Source organism: Nycticebus coucang, chromosome 13 (genome assembly GCF_027406575.1).
Source record: "Nycticebus coucang isolate mNycCou1 chromosome 13, mNycCou1.pri, whole genome shotgun sequence".
Lineage (NCBI taxonomy): Eukaryota > Metazoa > Chordata > Mammalia > Primates > Lorisidae > Nycticebus > Nycticebus coucang.
The window spans coordinates 22,625,881-22,648,238 of record NC_069792.1 but is presented as its reverse complement, the minus strand read 5'-3'; the positions used below and the strand labels follow the sequence as shown (position 1 = coordinate 22,648,238).

The following is a 22,358-nucleotide window of genomic DNA, read 5'->3' as shown; positions in this document are numbered from 1 at the left end:
ACACTCTTCATTGCTCATCTTCTCAAAGTGCAGAATAGTAGGGGAGGCAGATTAGCTATGGGATGTTTGTCATGTAAATAAAGACTGGAAAATACAGGTTTCTGTTTTTCATTATGTCTTAGCAAAGCATTTGCTAAGCCATTTTGTTGGGAGAAAATAGGCCTTAGGGAATGGCTAGGAAGATGAATGAATGGATCAAAAAGAACTAAATTCTTTGCTTAAGAAAAGCAAACCTTTCAGAACAGTCCAGAAAGCAGAGATGATGTCCAGAAGGTGGACAGCACAAAGTCAAGCTATAAAGGTACAAGCGAAGGCAAAGGAGACAGAAATGGCTGGTAAAAACACCTAGTGGCAAGACTTTCCAAAGTAATGGAAGGGAAGGGAAAGGCTCTCAGTGGTATATTTAGTGCGCATCAAGTTGAAAGTCACCATTCTGCATTGCGCTGTATTCCACTCTAGTGTTCTCTAACTGTGGTGGACCAGGTTATAGGATAGGCCCCATATCTTTTGATTTTCATTCCCCTAGATAGTCCTCTCCACCTTGCTTCTCATTAATAGAATATGAAAAAATGACAGCATGTATCTGGTGATGTGTATGCTTATGAACCTAAGATTACCTGTTTTTCAGGATTCGTCTCTCCCCTTGCTGGCTTTGATGAAGGAAGCTGCCATGTTGGAAGGTGCCTGGATGGCAAAGAACTGTGATCAGCTTAACCTGAGTGAGGTGGGAAGCAGACTCATCTCATTCAACTTGGGCCTCAAAAGAGTCTGCAGCCCCACCCAATGCAGCAGTTGCACCCTTGCAAGACCCCTATGCAGATGACCCAGTAAAGTCACACTTGGATTCCTGACCCACAAATATTGTGCGATATTAAATGTGATTTGTTTTAAGCCACTAAAATCGTGTTAATTTATTATGCAGTAATAGACAGCTAATACACAAACTGTTAGTGAGCTTTGCTATACTTGACCTAGATTTTGGAAAAGGAAACAATGGAGACAAAGCAATCGAACTTGTATCTGATCAGATCTATAGGTTTAGCTAGCACTTTGCAGAACATATAAGAAGCATAAAAACAGTTTTTAAAAGCCCATGGGGATATAATCAGAAAAATCCAGATCATGGAAAAATTGAAAGGACCAAAACAAAATAAATAAAACAAAAACAAAAATACTGTAGGTTTAAACAATATTTAAGAGTCTTATCAATCAATTAAAATGCCTGGACATGTAGGCTCTGTGTTTTGTTTGCTGGTTTTTATTGATGGGGCTATGCACAAGACAAAGATGACTCCTTAAGAGAATGTGGGGAGGCCATTACCTTGGCTACAAAACAGTAGCTCATCGTGGAATGTTATTAATTCTGAAGAAGGACCCATTTGCATTTCTAAGTAAACCATTACTCTATAACTGAAACAGAGAGGATGTTTGCCATGGCAGCTAAGCTGGAGAGCCTAAGATCTGAGCGATTCTCTACTTGTTCTTAGAATACTAGTATAAACAAGAGGAAGGATAGGAAACAACTCTGACATTGGTTTTCTAGAATTTAGTGACATGTACTATTTCAGACTAGATATTTCAGAAAAGTAGCAAAGTGTATGTGTTAATAGCCAGAGCTTAATAGACTGATGATTCCAAAGAAAGTTCCATGAGAAACATTACATGAAGGAGACATTGAGTTAGCTTGCCAGCTTGCCATCACTGGACATGGTATATCTTTTAAAATTGGCATCTTTCTTGGTAAGGGAAGGGAAATATATGGCAGAGGTGTCTGAACTGAGCATAAACCATTACCTGCTTTATTTTCCAGAATAGAATCCAGAACTGGGCTCATATTAAACAGTCAGATAAGCTGCTAACCATGGAGGTTTCATGCTGCTAAATTCTGTCTCCTGTGAAGGCCAAGCCAATAATTAGAGCATGATAAGGTATTAGATAATGGTTGGAACATACCACAGAGATATTAGGAAACTGAAAGTGTTTCGGTCAATAAAGCACAGAAGACAGACTAAAGGTCTGTCCACAGCCTAAATACATAAAATGCTTTAGTATCTTTGATCTCTAAGACAGTATTTCTCAAAGTGTGGTACATGGGATATGCATGAAAATCTACTTGCTGTATACTCCCAAAGTTTAGCATCTTTAAGAAATGATTCATGTTATTGTGAATATCCTATGATTTTAGAGGCCAATGAGACTCAGCTAGGGGGTTGTCACTTGTGGTCCCTCATACAGTTGCAGTTTGAAGAGAACTGAGGATGGAGTTATTTGAAGCTTCTTCACTTACATATATGGGTCTTGAGCTGGGATGGCTGGACCAGCTGGGGCTGAATGAGCATTTCTCTCCAGCCTTTCCATGGTAGTCAGCTTGGCCTTGGCTATCTCAGGGTTGTTAGATTTCTCAGTAGCAGGTAACTTCTCCCAGAATGTGAATTCCATGAAAACCAGGGGGAAGAGGACAGCTCAAAATCATAGTGTAAAAGTTTCTATATTCTGTTGATCAAAAAGCAGTCACAGGGTAGCCTGACCCAAACAGGAGAGATAATAGACTCCACCTCTTAATGGCAGATGGGCATCTCCATAAGAGGAGAGAATTAACTAATGGCAGCCACCATGGAGTAGAACCACGCATACAACGTGTAATGTACATATAATATTCATCTGCTATCAGTATTTCCTGGACAAAGTCAGGAGCTGTACATTCTTTGAACAAGTACCACTAGAAATTCTTAAGTACACTAAATTTTGAGAATTGTTCTAGTGAGTGTTTGGTAAGGGTAGGATTTCTCATTTTAAGTTTTGACTGTGCATTTACAGAGGTAGAGACTCTATTTATGAATTTGGAACCAAAGTAGTGTAGATGGGTATTCCTGAGCAGAAAGTATAGCCACTTTCTATTAAAATAATTGACTCAGGGATTATTTACAATAATCTCAGATTGAGCATAGATCTGAAAGATGCCTCAAATTCTCTGTTAGTGAAGTTTGGAAAGTATAAGGAAGGAATAGGGCATTTTCAGTGAAGCGAATAGCAGAGCACAATGTCACAGCATCTTCTCATGTGTAGGTGTAGGAAAGATGTAAGGTGCAGAGCTTAACATTCATGACTCCAAGATACAAGGATGATCTCCCATCTCTAGCCAGATTGCTTCCAGAAGAGGCCCTGAGTCCTGATCACATTTGCTCATCTCCAACAGGTAGGGCACAGGAGGCAAAGCCACTTATCTCCCTTAGGACTTAAACAACATTCTGTAAGTGAGAATCCCAGAAATGGCACAGGAATCTAGAGACTTCCTTTATTTTTTTTTATTAATATTAAATCATAGCTGTGTACATTAATGCGATCATGGGGCACCATACACTGGTTTTATAGACCGTTTGACACATTTTCATCACACTGGCTAACATAGCCTTCCTGGCATTTTCTTAGTTAGTGTGTTAAGACATTTACATTCTACATTTACTAAGTTTCACATGTACCCTTATAAGATGCACCGCAGGTGTAATCCCACCAATCACCCTCCCTCTGCCCATCCTCCCCCCTCCTTCCCATCCCTCTCCCCCTTCCCCATATTCTTAGGTTATAACTGGGTTATAGCTTTCATATGAAAGCCATAAATTAGTTTCATAGGAGGCCTGAGTACATTGGATACTTTTTCTTCCATTCTTGAGATACTTTACTAAGAAGAATATGTTCCAGCTCCATCCATGTAAACATAAAAGAGGTAAAGTCTCCATCTTTCTTTAAGGCTGCATCATATTCCATGGTGTACATATACCACAGTTTGTGAATCCATTCATGGATCAATGGGCCCTGACTTCCTTTAGGTCAACAGGAAACAGGCAAATTCAAACAAAGGGGTAACCAAAAATGAGACTAACTAGGTTGGGCCTGACATAGTGACTCATGTCAATAATCTCAGCCCTTTGGGAGGCCCAGGAGGGAGAATCACCAGAAGCCAGGGGACTGAGATCAGCCTGAGCAACATAGTGAGACACCATCTCTATAAAAAATAAAAATTATGCTAGCCAGGCATGGCGGTGCATATCCATAGTGGTGGTGCATATTCCAACTAACTGGAAGGCTGAGGATAGGAAATCTCTTAAGGTTAGGAGTTTGAAGTTCCAGTGAGCTGTGATGACTCCATTGCACTCTACTCCAGACAGCAGAGTGAGACTCTGTCAAAAAAAAAAAAAAAAAAAAAAAAAAAAGAGGAGGAAAGTAACCAAGCCTCTCAGATTCCACAAATCCATCCCACCCTTACCATTGTGTGCCAAGTTCAGTGTTGTACTGCGTTACATTCCAAAGAGTAAGCATCACAGCCATTTCTGGTCTGGTGATTGGAATATCCGAATATCAGCTAGAGCTACCATTTTTCTCCTTAATGTCCTGAGTCCAAAGTCCTTGAAAGAAATCCACTGATAATACAATTGCATAAATTAGCAAATACAATAAGTAAGTAAATAAAGATTAACCTTGGAGTTGTAATGCAATAACAGCATTCAAAAAGGGCACAGAATGAAGAGTCAAGAAACTTACCATAAAACGAAAGAACAAAAGAATATGTATATCTTCCACTATCTGGGCAGGATCTTGATGGCCCATCTGTATACTCTTGAAGGCAAACAATTTTAAGCCATGTAAATTAGGATTTGAAATGAATTACAACGACCCATCTCCTCCATAAATGTTATAATAGCCATTGATTTCAAACACAGGAGACATCTTGGTTACTTTACACATAGAGCCTGTCTGTGGCTTTAGAAGCTCTAATATTATTAGGACCATGGTAAATTCTGACAGTTCTTCCTCTACGAGAAATACCGTAAAAAAAAAAAAAAAAAAAAGTAACGTGTAAGAGTGGAAACATTGTTTCATAGTGTTAACATAGTGACTAAAATGTAGATAATTAGGAATCAGCAAAAGATATATCAGTATCACCTTGTAAAGTGACTTTCTGTTGCTTCAAATGTGATGCACTGTCTGTTTCTTCTAAGAAAAATCCTTTGAGAATGAATGTGGCTGCATAGCACTGTGAATTAATCAAGACATGAACTTCCCTCTCTGGTCAAGAAGGATCATCCCTTTTTAACCTTTACATTTATCCTTATAGTTCCCAAGTGTTTTTCAATTCAACATTACTTAATCTTCATGACATTGCAGTCAGGTAAGTCAATATTATTAAATGGAGGTACAGGAAGAATAAATGAGGTATCCTAAATTCCTTAGAAGTGTACAGGGTTAATCTCAGGGACCGTTTTTTTTTCTCTGGACAGAGCAGTTTTCTCTCTTTTTTTTTAACAGACTTGCCAAGATTTTTGGAAGTAGATAACCACATTTTGAAGGTGTCCTTGCCTCATAGAGGAAAAAAGCAATGATACAAGAGCTTGATACAAGACTGTGGGAAATCCATTGCTTCCTTTAAGTAGGGAAGAAACAGAAATTATCATGTTATGCCATAGTAGGAGTGTAAGGCAGTCAGAACCTAGAAGAAATGATAATATAAGGATAGATCTTATTTATACATGTTAAAGCAAGTTAAAATGAGTTTATTTTTGGTGCAAGAAATTTTGAAATCCATGCACAGTTGTTTTTTTTTTTTTTTTTGCAGTTTTTGGCCAGGGCTGGGTTTGAACCTGCCACCTCTGGTATATGGAGTGCCCTTCTCCTTTGAGCCACAGGTGCCACCCCATGCATAATTTTTTTAATAATACACATTTTCTTTCAAAAATTTGAAGATCACTTATATGTATGCATATACACACATGCACATACGTAAATCTATGGCCACATACACATCTATAGGCACATTTAATTTTCACATTTTTTGATACAAACATTATCTTCATTTTACAGATGAAAAAACGAGGATGTAGAAATCTGTTAAGTAATCTGCCCATCATATAATTTTTAAGTGAAAGAGCCTAAATTCAAACCTACTTGATGCCAGAGCTTGCATTTGTAACCTATTGTATGTTACTGGCTTCTCTAGTAATGGAATACTAGAAAGATTCCCTTTAAAATCTGGAAGAGGGAAACAGAATAGATATGGGAGAAAGGAAGGAAAATGGCTAACTAGAGGCAGCTTTTGCCAGAGGCGCCTGTTCAGAGGGAGACATACTGGACAGAAGGGGACTCAGTGACGCTGAAAGTGGGGAGCTGAGCTAAGAAAGAACATAAACAAGTGTACATCATCTCTACTGAGGCAAACCATGACTCCAGGAAAATGGATCCAAGAAAAATTTCCAGGTACAAAGCCCATTGTCAAGAGGATGAGAGACCCCACCTCCCAAGAAGGAGGCTCACTGTGGGCTCTCTGCAAGTGAGGAGGGAAAAAGACCTTTTGTTTTACCCCAGGGGAGAGAGCTGCTAAACACTAGCCTCATTCTCCAGGGAGGTCCCACTTGTAAGCTTGGGCATCCTCCTTCCTCGCTTAAAATTGAACAAACATTTTCCCTGCAATTCTGGACTCATACTCCACCCTTCCCTACTCACCTGGTGGTCTGAAGGTTGGCCCCCTGCGGAATCTAGAGTGAATGGCAATTCCCTGAGAGGCCTGAGCATTGTGTGAGCTCCTGGACAGCAGCACAGGTATAGTGACTCTAGTGGAATCAGAGGGTATGGGGAGAGAGGGACTTGGGAGAGAGGGATGTGCCACCATGGTACACAGTGGGCAATCTTATCTGACTCAGTGGCTCACCAGAGTGGCCCAGGCTCCACCCCCTTGGGTTTTCAGGATGGAACTGCCTATGGAATTCTTCTATTGGACCACAGGAGACCCTTTGAGCATTACCTGTTGAGCAGTGATTGTACCACCTGGGATAATCTGATTAGAATTCTTGACTTGGGCTGTCCACTTGGGGACCCTCTGAGGTGGAGCCGTGGTTTTGTAGTGGAAAAGGACTGATTCTATTCCTCCACCTGTTCCTGGTGGGGGGCGAGGTGCTGCAGTTGCTTTTGTCTCTCCCCAGCTGAGATTTGAGACTAATACTGTGACTCATTAGGATTGAGTAGAGGCTAGCTGACTTCATGACAGAGCCAGTTTATGCTATTACACCAAGCAAGTCCTCAGAGTCTCTGGCTGAAGCTCTGAAAGGGACCTTTGTAAGGCTATAGGAGAAAAGCCACAATCATAAACCTCAGCTCATTGGTGAAGGGATGGTTAACTTCACTTCCTAGGGCCCCCAATCCAATCTCACCCTACCAGTTTTAATTCAAATTATGGAAAATACTCATGGGCAGAACCAGAGGATGAACTCTGGCAACATGAATAATCAGAGTAGATCAATTTTCCCAGGGAATGACAACAGAAGATGCCATTCATAGACAAATGGCCGAATTGTCTGAAATAAAATTGAGAATCTGGATGGCAAATAAGATGACTAAAATGGAAGAAAAGATGGAAATAGAAATCCAAACAGTAGTTTAAAAATTGTCTCGAGAAATTAATGAATTCAAAGATAAAGTCACTAAGGATATAAACATAATGAGAAAAGATACAACAGAGCTCAAGGAAATGAAAAAGTTATTTGAGGATATTTAGAATACAGTAGAATCCCTGGGTAATGATACTGCAAAGGCAGTGCTAAGAGGGAAATTAGCATTAGAAGCCTTCATCAAGGAAACAGAAAGAGAGAAAGTGAGCAACCTAAAGGTTCTTCTCAAGCAACTGGAAAAGGAAGAACAATCCAACCCCAAAGCCAGCAGAAGAAAAGAAATAACCAAAATAGAGCAGCATTAAATAAAATTAAAAACAAAGACTCATCCAGAAAATCAACAAAAAATAAAATTTCTAATAATGTCGATCACAAGTGATAAAGGAAAAATAACAGATAACACAGAAATTAAAAAAAATGTCCTCAATGATTACTCCAAAAATCTCTATTCTCAGAAATATGAAAATCTGGAGGATCACTTGTACTTTTCTTGCTAAATATGTTTGAGTTCTCTGTGGATTCTGGTTATTAAACCTTTGTTGGAGACATAACCTGCAAATATCTTCTCCCATTCTGAGGGCTGTCTGCTTGCTTTACTTACTGTGTTCTTGGTTGTGCAGAAGCTTTTTAGTTTGATCAGGTCCCAGACTTTACTTCTTTCATGTTTACATGGATGGAGCTGGAACATATTCTTCTTAGTAAAGTATCTCAAGAATGGAAGAAAAAGTATCCAATGTACTCAGCCCTACTACGAAACTAATTTATAGCTTTCATATGAAAGCTATAACCCAATTATACCCTAAGAATATGGGAAGGGGGAAAGGGAGGGGAGGGAGGAGGATGGGCTGAGGGGGGTAATTGGTGGGACCACACCTATGGTGCATCTTACAATGGTACATGTGAAACTTACTAAATGTAGAATATAAATGTCTTAACACAATAACTAAGAAAATGCCAGGAAGGCTATGTTAAACAGTGTGATGAAAATATGTCAAATAGTATATAAAACCAGTGTATGGTGCCCCGTGATTGCATTAATGTTCACAGCTATGATTTAATAATAAATAAATAAATAAATAAGAAAATCTGGAGGAAATGGACCATACCTGGAAGCATGCTACCTTCCTAGATTCAACCAGAAAGAATTAGAAATTTCCAATAGATCTATATCAAGCACTGAATAGCATCAACTATACAAAATCTCCAAAAAAAGAAAAGTCCAGGACCACATGGCTTCACATCAGAAGTCTACCAAACCTTCAAAGGGAACTAGTATGTATATTACATAACGTTTTCCAAAACATAGAAAAAGAAGGAATCCTCCCTAACACATTTTATGAAGCAAATATCACCTTGATGCCCAAACCAGAAAAGGACCCAACAAAGAAAGAAAATGATAGATCAATATCATTAACGAATATTGGTGCAAAAATATTCAATAAGATCCTAGCAAATGGAATTCAATAACACATAAAAAATATGTACACAATGATCAAGTTGGTTTTATCCCAGGGTTACAAGGTTAGTTCAACATATGTAAATCTATAAATATAATACATCACATAAATAAAAAAACAAAGATCATATGATTCTATCAACTGATGCAGAAAAAGCTTTTGATAATATCCAGCATCCTTTCATAATTAGAACACATAAGAAAACAGGCTTAGATGGGACATTTCTTAAACTGATAGAGGCCATCTATAGCAACCCACAGCCAATATCATATTGAATGGAGGAAAATTGAAAACATTTCCGCTCAGATCTGGAACTAGACAAAGATGTCCATTGTCACCACTGCTATTCAACATAATAATGGAAGTCCTAGCCATCGCAATCAGGCAAGAGAAGGGGATCAATAGTATTCAAATGTGAACAGAGGAGGTCAAATTCTCACTCATCACAGATGACATTTTCTTATATGTGGAAAATCCCAGGGACTCAACAAAGCTCTTAGAAGTGATGAGGGAATACAGCAGTGTCTCAGGATACAAAATCAATACTTACAAATTAGTAGCTTTATATATACCAACAATAGTCAAACCATAAATATAGTTAAGGATTCTAGTCCTTTTAAAGAAGTGCCAAAGAAGATGAAATACCTGGGAATTTATCAAACAAAGCATGTGAAAGATCTCTATAAGGAGAATTAGGAAACCCTGAGAAAAGAAATAACTGAAGATGTTAACAAATGGAAAAACATACCATGTTCATGCCTGGGAAAAAAATCAACGTTGTTAAAATGTTGATTAACAGATTTAATCAATCCTTACCAAAGCACCACTGTCATACTGTAAAAAACTTGAAAAATATAGTACTTCATTTTATATGGAATTGGAAAATACCTTGCATAGATAATACATTACTCAGAAATAAAAAAAAAAAAATCAGGAGGCATCACATTATCAGACTTCAGGTTATACTACAAATCTATAGTGATCAAAACAGCACGGTACTGGCACAAAAATAGAGATGTAGATAATGGAACAGAATAGAGAATCTAGAGATGAACTCAGTCACATGTTGTCACTTGATCTTTGATAAGCCTAATAAAAATATACATCATTTAACAAATGATGCTGGGAGAAGTGGCTAGCAACCTGTAGAAGGCTGAAACTGGACCCTCATCTTTCACCACTAACAAAAATTGATTCTCACTGGATAAGATTTAAACTTAAGACATGAAACTAAAAAAATACTAGAAGAGAGTGCAGAGAAAACACTTGAAAATATGTGTGATGTTTCACTTTGACACGCCTTTTTTCTTCATGAAAGTACATCCTCATTCTTTCAATGCATGTTTTAGCTTGTGATTATTTTTCAGATTTTTTTAGACCAATTTATGTGAAATCACGGATCAGTAAAAATTTTGTGTTATTTTTGAATATGAGTTCTGTAGTGGAAACAATGCATCACAGACAGCTTGAAATATCAACAAAGTATTTGGAAAGGATGTGGCTAATGAATGCACGGAATGTGGATGGTTTGAGAAGTTCTGTTCTGGTGGTTTTAATCTTGAAAATGAGCCATGTGGGGAACCTGAGTGAATCCATCTCAACCTATGTGTGAACTAGCAGCATAGTCTGACATTACTATTCCAACAGTATTGAACCATTTGCAACTAGTCTGCAAAGTAAAGAAGCTGGATTGATGGTTTCCATATGAATTAAAGGAGAATCACAAGATAAATCATCTGGAAGAATGTCTTTCTTTTCTGTCATGACATAAAGGTGAACCATTTACACACTGTATTGTTATGTATGATGAAAAAGTCATTCTTTTTTATAATTTCAGGCAATCAGTAGAATGGCTGGATAAAGATTAAGTGTCAAAACATAGTCCAAAACTCAATATTCATTAAAAATCTAATGGTGTCTGTTTGGTGGCCTAGCGCTTGTATTATCCACTATAATTTCATAAAACCTGATCAGTCAATTACAGTGAATGTCTACTGCAATTAGTTGGATGAAATGATAAAGATGCTTTTGATTAAGCAGCTGATATTGGTCAATAGAGATAGGCCAATTCTCTTGCAAGACAGTGCTCAGCCACATGTCGCACAAATAATGTTACTTAAACTATAGAATCTGGACTTGGAAACTCTTTGTCATCCACCGTATCCACCAAACCTTGCACCAACTGACTGCCACTTCTTCTGGGCTTTGGACAACTTCTTTCAAGGAAAAATATTCAATTTTCAACAAACTGAGGAAAATGCTTTTCACAATTTCATTGCCACTCACTCCAGGCTTCTTCATTACTAACATAAACAAACTATCACTAAGATGGCAAAACTATGTCTAGTTTAGGCATACACTTAGATTAATTATACTCTTTCTTATTTGAGATATTCATTTTTGATTCAATTGCACATTTCATATTTAATTCCAATTTGACAAAATGCCGGTTTTTCAATAAAACATTAAAAGAAGTTCAAAGAAGCATGAAAAATGACCTATACTCAATAAAAAAAGAGACAGTAGAAATTTCTTTCGAATGAGCCCAGATGTTGAACTTATAAAGATGTCAAAGAAACCATTGCACATATATTTAAAGAACTAACACAAACCATGTGTAAAGAAGCATATGGTGGCATTGTCTCAGCAAATAGACAATATCAATAAAAAGATAAAAATAATCAAATGGAAATTCTGAAGTTGAAAAATACAATAAAATTAAAAAACATACTAGATGGGCTCGATAGTAGATTTGAACTGGTGGAAAAAAGAATGAGTGAACTTGAAGATAAATCAATAGAGACTATGCAATATAAAGAACAAATGGGAAAAGGAATGAAGAGAAATGAACAAAGTCTCATAGAAATGTGAATTCCCTTTAAGCACAAAAATATGCACATAATCAGAGTTCTAGAAAGAAATGGAAGAGGCAAAAAATTAGAAAAAAATGATTACTAGAAATTCTCCAAATACATCGAAAACCATTAATCTATACATCAAAAAAAAGTACAACTGGAACCAATGCAAAGAGAACCACATTTATATATATCATGCTAAAAATAAAAATGTCAAAAGAAGAAATCTTAAAGCTTTAAGGGAAAAATAACTCATCTTACACAAGAGAACCTCAAAAAGATTAACAGCTGACACCTATAAGAATTAATGGAGAACAGAAGGCAGTGGGGTGGCATATTCACAATGTTCAAAGTAAACTAAACAAATAAAATTGGCAACTAAAAATGGTATAGCCAGCAATGTTATTCTTCAAAACTGAAGGTAAAATACATTCCCAGATAAACAAAACCTGAGAGGATTCCTTGCTTGCTTATATGCCGTCTGATAAATATGCTATCTACAGGATACAGAGTTTAGATTCAAAGATACTTAAAGACTGAGAGAACACAAAAAAAGCAATTGTTGAGTTAATGTGAATTCTTCCCGGATGTTTTATGTTTTATATACTTTTTCATCTAAGTATAACTATGAAACTGCTTGAAAAAAAATTAAGTGATACCATGTCAGTGAAACTGGTTATTCCTACAGCAAACTAGATACCTGAAAAAAATGTGTTGCTATTCAAATATGTTGAAAACCAGAAGCCCATTGTCAGGAGGACACATGGATTGACTAGATTTTCTAGAAGCATCTATGCCTAGGTACAAAGTCACTCATATTCTTTTTGCCTCCATATGGTCAGTGTTACCCACCTGGAAGTGGTCTGTGGATTGGGATAAGAGAATAGAAGTTGATCTTCCCACATGATCCTATGAAATCTCTATTGATTGAGACACTTACAACAGGAAATTATAACTCTCTAAATTATTCTCTGACTGATCTGTGAGCATTTTGAGTTCAGAAACTATGTCTTTTAAAAATATTTTATTTATAGGACGTAGATAAATGTCTGACACCATGATATGGAGCTCAGTTTTGTTTGCTTATGGAATTAATGAATGAGTAGAATTTATTCTTTGTCTCTCTCTATATATATATACATACATACATACATACATATATACAACACAGCTAAGGGCTGTGCATGTATATTTTGCTCTTGGTCTTAGCATTGATAGTTAAATCTTATATCTAATGATTCTAATTGGCTCAAATAAATTACATTGAGAGAATTGAATAACAGCAAGTTTTTCTTACCAAGTAGGATAAAGCTGTCAAAAATGATTAGAAATTTTTTTTTTTTTTTTTTTTGTAGAGACAGAGTTTCACTTTATTGCCCTCGGTAGAGTGCCGTGGCCTCACACAGCTCACAGCAACCTCCAACTCCTGGGCTTAAGCGATTCTCCTGCCTCAGCCTCCCGAGTAGCTGGGACTACAGGCACCCGCCACAACGCCCGGCTATTTTTTGATTGCAGTTTAGCCGGGGCCAGGTTTGAACCCGCCACCCTCGGTATATGGGGCCCACGCCCTACTCACTGAGCCACAGGCGCCGCCCCAATGATTAGAAATTTTAAATGATCACTGCAGCCTTTAATTTTGTATGTATGCTATTTAAAGTAGTTTAAATGAGGCAGCAAATACGACTTGTGATGTAAAAATGGCAGTAACATCCATATGCACATATTCCTTGATTATCATTAGTGGACTAATTTATCTAAAACTGTTGAAATATACTTCATTACTTTTCAAATTCCAGTTCAATTAAATTGCAAAATTCAAGTTTCATGTGAATAAAAAGGGACACTATTGGAAAGGCCAATATAATTAAAAATTTCATTAACATCTTACTTTTTTTTAAGCCTGCAACAAATGATCCATTGTATTTTGGCAATGAGTAAATCCCCATTTGTCATGAAATTAGCTGTTTACCTTCTTTGTTCTACAATATTAAAATCAAGTAGCAGTTTGATTATGTGTGTTTCTTTCCTGGTTGAACTCATAAGTGCATTTTCATTCAGGGGTTTTTTATGAGATTCTCTGATTAATATTTATTTACTAAGGCTTTTGAAGTATAAAAATTTATAGGTCAATGCCATTAGAGAAATAATAGGATACTTTTGCCAATATTAGAACACAGTAATGGTTATAAATCATTTTTTTTAACAAACAGAAAATTAAAATAAAGTGTCTTATTGAAAATAAAGTTGCATTTGTTTTTAGGCTCCCCTCCCAATGAGAAGAAAAAGTCCAAATTTTGCTTTGAGTTTCTGTAGGGTTTCAGAATAGACTTTTGGCATTGATTAGGTTTTATAATAATATAGGTTAGAATGGTAATGCTTAGATTAATAATTCTTCTTAGAGAAAATTAAATAAAATAGAAAAATACATTACAACAAAAAATATTATATATTTCTTACTCTGTATTAATTGCGTTGGTTGTCTCATTTAACACTAGTAATAACACTGAAAAATTCAACTATTGTTCCAATTTTTGAGTTGGAAAAAACGAGATAGAGAGGTTAAATAACTTGTCTGAGGTCCCAACAATATTCTATAGTCCAACAATATACCTTAAACATTATAAAATTATATATTTTTCATCTGCTTATCGAATGCTATTTTCTTTTAGTAATTTCATTCTATTTGCAATTGTTCAAAATGTGCAAGGGTAGAGAATCCTAAAGAAAACTTTGAAATCAGGTACCATAGTTATCAACTCAATGTTAGCTAATATTTTTTTAACACTAAACATTTATCCAATTTTGCTTAGCATCTCTTAACAATAATTTCACCTTTTTTTTTTTTTTTGAAACAGAGTCTCTGTTGCCCCAGGCTAGAGTGCTGCAACATCATCATAAGCTCACAGCAACCTCAAACTTCTGAGCTCAGGAAATCCTCTGACTGCAGCCTCCCCAGTAGCTGGGACTACCAGCACCCAACATGACACCAGGTTAGGTTTTCTATTTTTAGTAAAGATGAGTCTTGCTCATGCTTAGGTTGGTCCCCAACTCCTAAGCTCAAGCAATTCACCACCGTGGCCTCCCAGAGTGCTGGGATTACAGGCATGAACCACCATGCCTGGTCCAATAATTTCACATTTTGATTATACTACCATGTTGACTAACTTGTTGGTTATTGTCTCCTAAAATAAACATGCATATGAGTGTGAATGTGTGTGACTTTGGGTTGACAGTCTCCTTGGGATCATGGCTGCTCATCAGAGTCTTACAAAGAATGGCATGTTTGCTGTAGTTAATCAAAGTCTCTCAGACCATTCATGAATCTAGAAACCTTCTAGATTCACACAAATTAGACTGAGATTTTTGAAAACTAAAAGTATTTTGGGAATCGTGAAGTAAGTTCCTAACTTCTTATCTCAAGGCATCATCACCTACTGCCCAGAAATCCCTGTTTTTCCCTAGATTCTGTGTCTCTTTATTCTCCACTCTATTTGAACACTCTCCACTCTTCTTAAACTTCTGACCATAGTAATTATTACCCTCTTACTCCATAGAGGAAATAGAAAAAATTGGAAGTTATGGTTGGGAGACCATGATAAAATTGGCCCCAGTGATCACCACCTCCTGCTTTTGTGCTTGACCTGCTTTTGTGCAAACCCACCTCATGAGCATAGCCTGGGTTTGTGATTTACTTCTCCAAATAGAATATGGAAAGGTAATGAGCATCTCTTCCATGATTAGGTTTCACACTGTTGTGACTTGGGTATTGCTGGGGGGCTGCATGGGTTATTCAACAACCACATTTTGATGAACCAAACTGCTTGTGGTTGGTGAAATTTCTTAACTGGCTCCCCAAAGATGGTGCACTCTAATCTACTCAACCCATAAACTGAGTCAGTTACCACTCTCATGATTATGTTATTCCTTATGGCACAGTTGACCTTTAAGATAGGGAGATTATTTGAGTGGGTCTAATCCAAGCAACATAAGTTTTTCAAAATAAAGGGAAGGAGGGAGGGGGGTGGGGCCTTGGTGTGTGCCCACACCTTCTGGGGGCAAGACATGATTGCAAGAGGGACTTTACCTACAAATGCAATCAGTGTAACCTGGCTTATTGTACCCTCAATGAATCCCCAACAATAAAAATAAATAAATAAATAAAGTTTTCTTTGGTGACAAAAGGGGAAGTAAAGAGATTTGAAGCATGAGAAGGATTCAAAACTCCATCATGGGCTTTGTAGATGGAGAGGCCCGCAGGAAGAAGAATGTCAGCAGCTTCCGGGAACAAAGACAAGCCCCCACATGACAGCCAGCAAGGAAGGAGCGACCTCAGTCCTACAATCACAAGGAGCTGGATGCTTGCAACAACTAGAATGAACTTATAAGTGGATTTTCCACTAAATCTTCTAGGTAAGAGCCCAGTATGACTCATGCCTTGACTTCAGCCTTTTGAAACCCTAAGCAAAGAATCCAGTTAAGCCCTTCTGGACTCTGTTACTTAGAATTATGAGAAAATAAACTGATATTGTGTCAAATTTCTAAATTAGTGGCAATTTGTTATGCAGTGATATAAAACTAGTATATCACCATGTTTGAGAGGCCCATACAATAAGGAACATTAGGTACGTTCTTGCCAATAGCTGGTTCAACAGTCTTGTAGGAATTAATTCTACCAATAACCAGATGTCCCTGGAGGCAGCTTCTTCCCAGTCAAGTGCTCAGATGAGACTCTACTCTTGACTAATACCTTGGTTTTTGCCTTCTGAGAAGCCCTAAAGCAGACGACCCAGATAAGCTGCACCTAAATTACTGACCCACAGATACTCTAAAATAATGAGTATGTACTGTTCAAACTGCTGAATTTGGGAGGGAGGGAGGGACGATTTGTTATGAAGCAATAAATAATTAAATATAGTTGGAAATTCTTCATTGCCTTTCCACCAAACCTAGAACTAATCACCATGCAAATATAACCTACTGCTGCAACCTGGCTCTTCTTCACCACCAAAGGTGCCAGTGATGCCAGTCCAGTGGTCACTTGACATCTCAGAAATTTTTATTATTGCTGCCCATTCTCTTTTGCTTTCACATCCTACTTCTCTCGTTTTCTTCTTGCTCAGACACTTTTAAAAGGACTCAAGATCATCTCCCTCCTGTGGGCTTTGGTCATCATGGGAAATACACACCTCATCTTTGCTCTTGGTGGGAAAGTGGCTCCCTCTTATTGCAGTAATGTCCCTGGCTCTGCCATAGGAGTGGTTGGTCAGCCCCTTCCTGTTAGACCTTTTCAGGAGTGCATCAGGCACCAGCCTCTACTTCCTCCAAATGCTGAGTGATGTATGCTAAACTCCCTGGCTGGTACTCTTATAGCTCCCCTCACCTGGAGTAACACCCAACTTCCATTCACCCATAGCAGTGGAAGAGAATATTCACTCAGTGACACCCTCATCAAAGAAGTCTACTGGTGCTTTCAACATCCTTCTTTTAGGCATTATGGTAATGGCAAATCAGTATTGCAGTCTATTAGCATGTCCTGCATAGCCAGATTAATTCCCATGACTTTCCTTTTTCAGACCCTGGGCCCTCTGCTAAAATTTGGCAGTAGTGAAAAACATCACTTAACATCCTATCATAAACTCCAAGTATATTGAAAAGATGCATTCTTTGTCCTAGAAGGATGAAGTAGATGATACAACTCTTTCAAACATTAGTTTTGGCTAAATTTCTTGGCATTGTACCAGAAAGCTCCAGTATGCAGTAAGAGCTGTAAATATAAGAGGAACTTCAAACTATTGTGTAGTTCTGTACCCAATAATTTGGAACATATTAGATTATGTAAAATATTTCTTTGTTTTCAACAGACTAATATGACATTATGTACACAACCAAAGCGTATCCTAGCATTATCACTGTCTATGATGTATTTGGAAGAAATTCACTACATATGATTAGTGTGTCTGGCCCCCTAACAATTGTCCTACAAAGGTGACTGGCCTGAGCCAATCATTGCAGGTTCACTCCCCTTGTCCATGAGCAGTTTGAGCATGGACATATGACCAATGAGACATGATAGAATATCTGCAGGGACTTCCAGAAAACATTTCCTTCACTCCAAGGGAGACCTCAAGTAAAGCTGGTCTCTCCTCTTCTAGATATTGTGTCAGAATGAGAAAACTAGAACTGTCATGACCATATTGTTGCCAGGCTGAAGATAGAACCAAAGCTGAGAATGACTGAGAAGAAATGGATTGATCCTGGATCCTTGAAGACAACACTGAGTCAACCAAACTTGAAGCCCGCTTTGTCTCTGGACTTCCTGCTATGTGAAATAATGAATAGCCCTATTGGAATACAGGTGTTTATTACCTAATTGCAGAAACCATTCTACTAATAACATATTTTGAGCCCCAATAAAACTTAGATCTGAAAAAGGATTGCTTATAAAGTTAAATTTATGCAGACATACATAGCAAGAAAATCAGAGGATTTAGGAAAAACTTAGAATGGACAGAAGAACCTATTTTTAGCTTCGTTCCTATGAAGGACTAATTTGGCAACAAAATCAATACACCAGAAGAGAGCCAGGGCAAAAGCAAATAGTTAGAATTATAACTTGAGTCAGAACTTGGAGGTAAGGATTACTTTCTTGCATACCAAAAGCTATGACTTCAAGGCACAGCAAATTCTAAGTGAAATAGAAATGTCAAAGCCTATAGGCCAAGACAGAGAAATTGTTGAACCAGGAAAAGTCTAGAATCTTATATGAAGAACACAGGCTGTTGTTCAAGTTGCTGATTGGGAAGTAACTTAAAAGATAAGAGAAGGTGGGTATTTAGCATCCACCTGCTGGATCTTGCTAGAGCCAAGCAGAAGCTGAAACTCATTGGTCTACAGTAAGACTAGAACACCAGGGTTCTAAAAACGCTGGGAACTATAGGACATTCCATAAATTCATCATTAAGAATGATGGCAGTGGTTTTATTTCAACATGTTCAATGAGAGTAAAGAAGATATGGTGTACAAACCAGAATCTATAGTCTATGTACTAATTCATTCTCAGTGTTACTATTTAAGTGTGAGTCTCACTTACATCAAGATACATAGACCCATATAATTAAACCACATGTTCACCAGTACCAGTGTTGATGTAATGTTGGTTGTACATGATCTTGTATGTTATAGAAAGTCATCTCATCATTCTAATTCTTTCCTCTAAAGCCAGTGCTAGAGGAAGAGTTGACTATCCCAAATTCATGTAGGATGAACAGATTAAATTTTACAATCTAGAAGTAGAGCTTTCAAATCAGATTGACTGCAGCTCAAATTCCAGCCTTGATACTTCTCTAGCTATGTGACCTTTGAAACGTTACTTAATCCCCCAAGTTTGTGTTCTCCTCAGGAAAATGGAGATATTATGTTTAAGAAGAGAGACATGTCTAAGAAGAAGAAGAGAGACAGCTCTTATAAGTTTCACTTTTCCTAATAAGGACTTACATTGGAGAGAGAAAAGTCATTAAGGGGAAGAGAAAATTTTACTGGCCAGTGAAAATATATTTTTCCTTAGGAGGGATACACATTTTAAACTAAGTACTGATATACTTGGTATCTGTGACTCAATCTGCCTAAGTGATGTTTATCATAATGGTGTGCTGTAAGTCAAAATGTTTTTGCTTGGATGAGAATCCTAGGTTACAGATATTGAAGAGCAGCACTATTTTTAGCTAGGTTATACTTAACTATGCGGGGAAAAAAAAATCCAACAGCCTGGACCTTATTTTGCAGTACTTAGAACAAAGAAAAAGAGCTTGTGTCTGAAAGGCAGTATTTGTTTAAATGCCTGCAAGTCCCTCTTACTTTCATCTGACAGGCCTAGCTCTGGGGTTTGACTGGGAGAGAGTGTTCTAGAGTTTACTAACAGAACTAAATCAAGAAAATAAGACAGAAAATTGTATTCACAAAAGTCAAGCCACTAAGATGTGGTGTGTGAGAGAGCTGAAATGGCTTAGGGAAGAGGCAAAGAGGGCAGTGCTGTTAACTCTCCCTCCACTGGATCCTGTGCCAACACTGTCAGGGCAGGTGACAGCTGCCGACTGTTCTGGGTACACAAAGATGCCAAGATGCCCATCTTCTCTAAAGCTCTTCAGCAGAAGCCTCGAGAGGGATTATTTGCAGAAGGACACCAAGGGCTCTGCGGGGCTCTTCTAAATGGCATTTGGCCATGAGGGGCATTCCTCTCAAGCAGCTCTTGACCAAGATTTAGAGGAGGCAGCAATACCTGGCCTAAACCTGGTCCAATTTGTAAACAAGTAAATAATATCTTATCCACCCTTTGACTCTCCTCATTGAATCTCACTTCTATTAGCCTGAATTTTAACAGGAACTAGATGACTTCTGAGTCAATTTTTTTCTCTGGTGAGTGTTATAGTACTGATATTTTATGTTGCTGAGTTATAAGAAATTTCCATAGCTTGACTTTTAAGCACACAGGTTATAAAACACCTCACTGGTACTTGTTTTTGAAGACAAGATCTGTTACTTGTTAGAATTTATTATCCCCTTTTCTCTAACAGCACCAGGCATATGTGCATATCTGTAAATATTTCCAGAGTCTTCTATGATAATTTTTTTACAAGCCTCCACTCCATCAAGGTGTGATTTGCCCCAAGGGTGACTTTATTTTGCCCATGATATACTTAACTTATTTTGAAAACACACCTTTTTTTAAAAAAATCAGAATATCAAGGGGTACATTTGTTTACATGCATTGTTTTTGTAAAGATTGAGTCAAAGTTTCAATGGTGCCCTTCACACAGATAGTGTGCCCTGCACCTGAGAGGTGTGACTTTACCCATCCCTTCCTTTCTCCTACACCCCCACCCCCACCCCAGCAGGAGCCTGGTCTCAGTTGTATTTAAACTTTCAGCACCTAGCAAGTAAATCCTCAATTCAGTTGTTGGCATTCCTCTTCAAAAATTGCAGAGATGGAAAGCCAGGGATGATTGGAAGGAAATTTTATGTAATTTGATATTCCTATAACATTTGCATATCCACAACTTAAGAGTTTTTTAAAATAAATGTATACTGAATAGCTGTAGGTACCACCCAATGCCTTGGGTACATAGGGTAATAAGATGATTAAGACATAAGTACTTCTATAAAATAGTTCAAATCAAATTGTTAAGTTTAGGCTCTCTGGTCCTCCTGTTCAACAGACAGCCACATCTTCTCAGGCAGTGCTAGCCAAGTCCCAGAGACGCCACGGTGAAAGCAAAGCCAGAATAAATGGCTTTGTCCCTCCTGGGCCTGGCACCAGGGATGCTTTAAATTTTGGCAAAGTGGATACTGTCTCTATCAATGACCCCTTCACTGACGTCAACTACATGATTCCACTCATGGCAATTTCCATGGCACAGCCAAGGCTGAGAACGGGAAGCTTGTCATCAATGGGCATTCCTTAACCATCTTCTAGGAGCTAGATCCCACCAAAATCAAACGGGGTGAGGTAGGTGCTGACTATGTTGTAGAGTCTGCTGGCATCTTCCCTACTATAGAGAAAGCTGGGGCTCACCTAGAGGGGGGTTCCAAAAAGGTCATCATCTCTGCCCCTTCTGTTCATGCCCCCTTTTTTGGTAATGGGTGTGAACCACAAGAAGTGCAAAAACAACCTCACCATTGTCAGCAATGCCTCTTGCACCACCAACTGCTTAGCCCCCTTGGCCAAGGCTATTCATGACAACTTTGGCATCATGGAGGGACACATAACCACAGTCCATGCTGTCACTGCCACCCAGAAGATTGTGGATGGCCCCTCTGGGAAGATGGGGCATGGTGGCTGCAAGGCTCTCCAGAATGTCATCCCTGCCTTGATTGGTGCAGCCAAGTCTATGGGCAAAGTCATCCTCGAGCTGAATGGGAAGCTCAGTGGCATGGCCTTCTGTGTCTCCACCACCAATGTGTCAGTTGTGGACCTGACCTGCCTTCGGGAGAAGCCTACCAACTACAATGACATCAAGAAGGTGGGGAAGCAGGTATCAGAAGTCCCCTCAAGGGCATTTTGGGCTGCACTGAGCAGCAGGTTGTCTCTTTCAACTTCACTGCCAACAAAAATTATTAATTTTAAAAATTAGTCTAGAGAAAAGAAATGCCTTGACTTCTTTTGTATCTCATTTGTATGTGTGATGGAAGTTAATCTACTTGTGTTGGTTTCTTAGCCTTATCAGTTATTTCTTACTGATACTTAAGAAATCAGTATTGACAATGAATCATAAGACAATTATTTTTTCAAAATTTAATCATTTCTACATACTATATTGTCTCATGAAATTACATACCTCATGTCACTAGTTATATAACTAGATTATTGTGATTCTGTGGTTATCTGTTTACATATTTGGTTATTCGCTTGTACTTTAAGGGAGATCATCAACATGCCAAGGCACTGTTTGCAAAACTCCTTTGATTTTTGAACCATTGTTGCCACCTCATGGGCAAAGTTGGTATTTCATTAAATGGAAGCCCATTCCCCTAAAGGAATGACATTATAATCATAATCAAATTTTTGTAATCACAAACCACCAAAAATTGTTAAAGTTTGAACTAGCCAGTGTGCT

General features: G+C 38.0%; 1 pseudogene; it reads left to right on the top strand.

Moving 5' to 3' along the window:
• The first annotated feature begins 577 nt into the window (after positions 1-577).
• LOC128563297 (glyceraldehyde-3-phosphate dehydrogenase-like) lies at positions 578-21,862 on the top strand (annotated as a pseudogene).
• Positions 21,863-22,358: the final 496 nt, after the last annotated feature.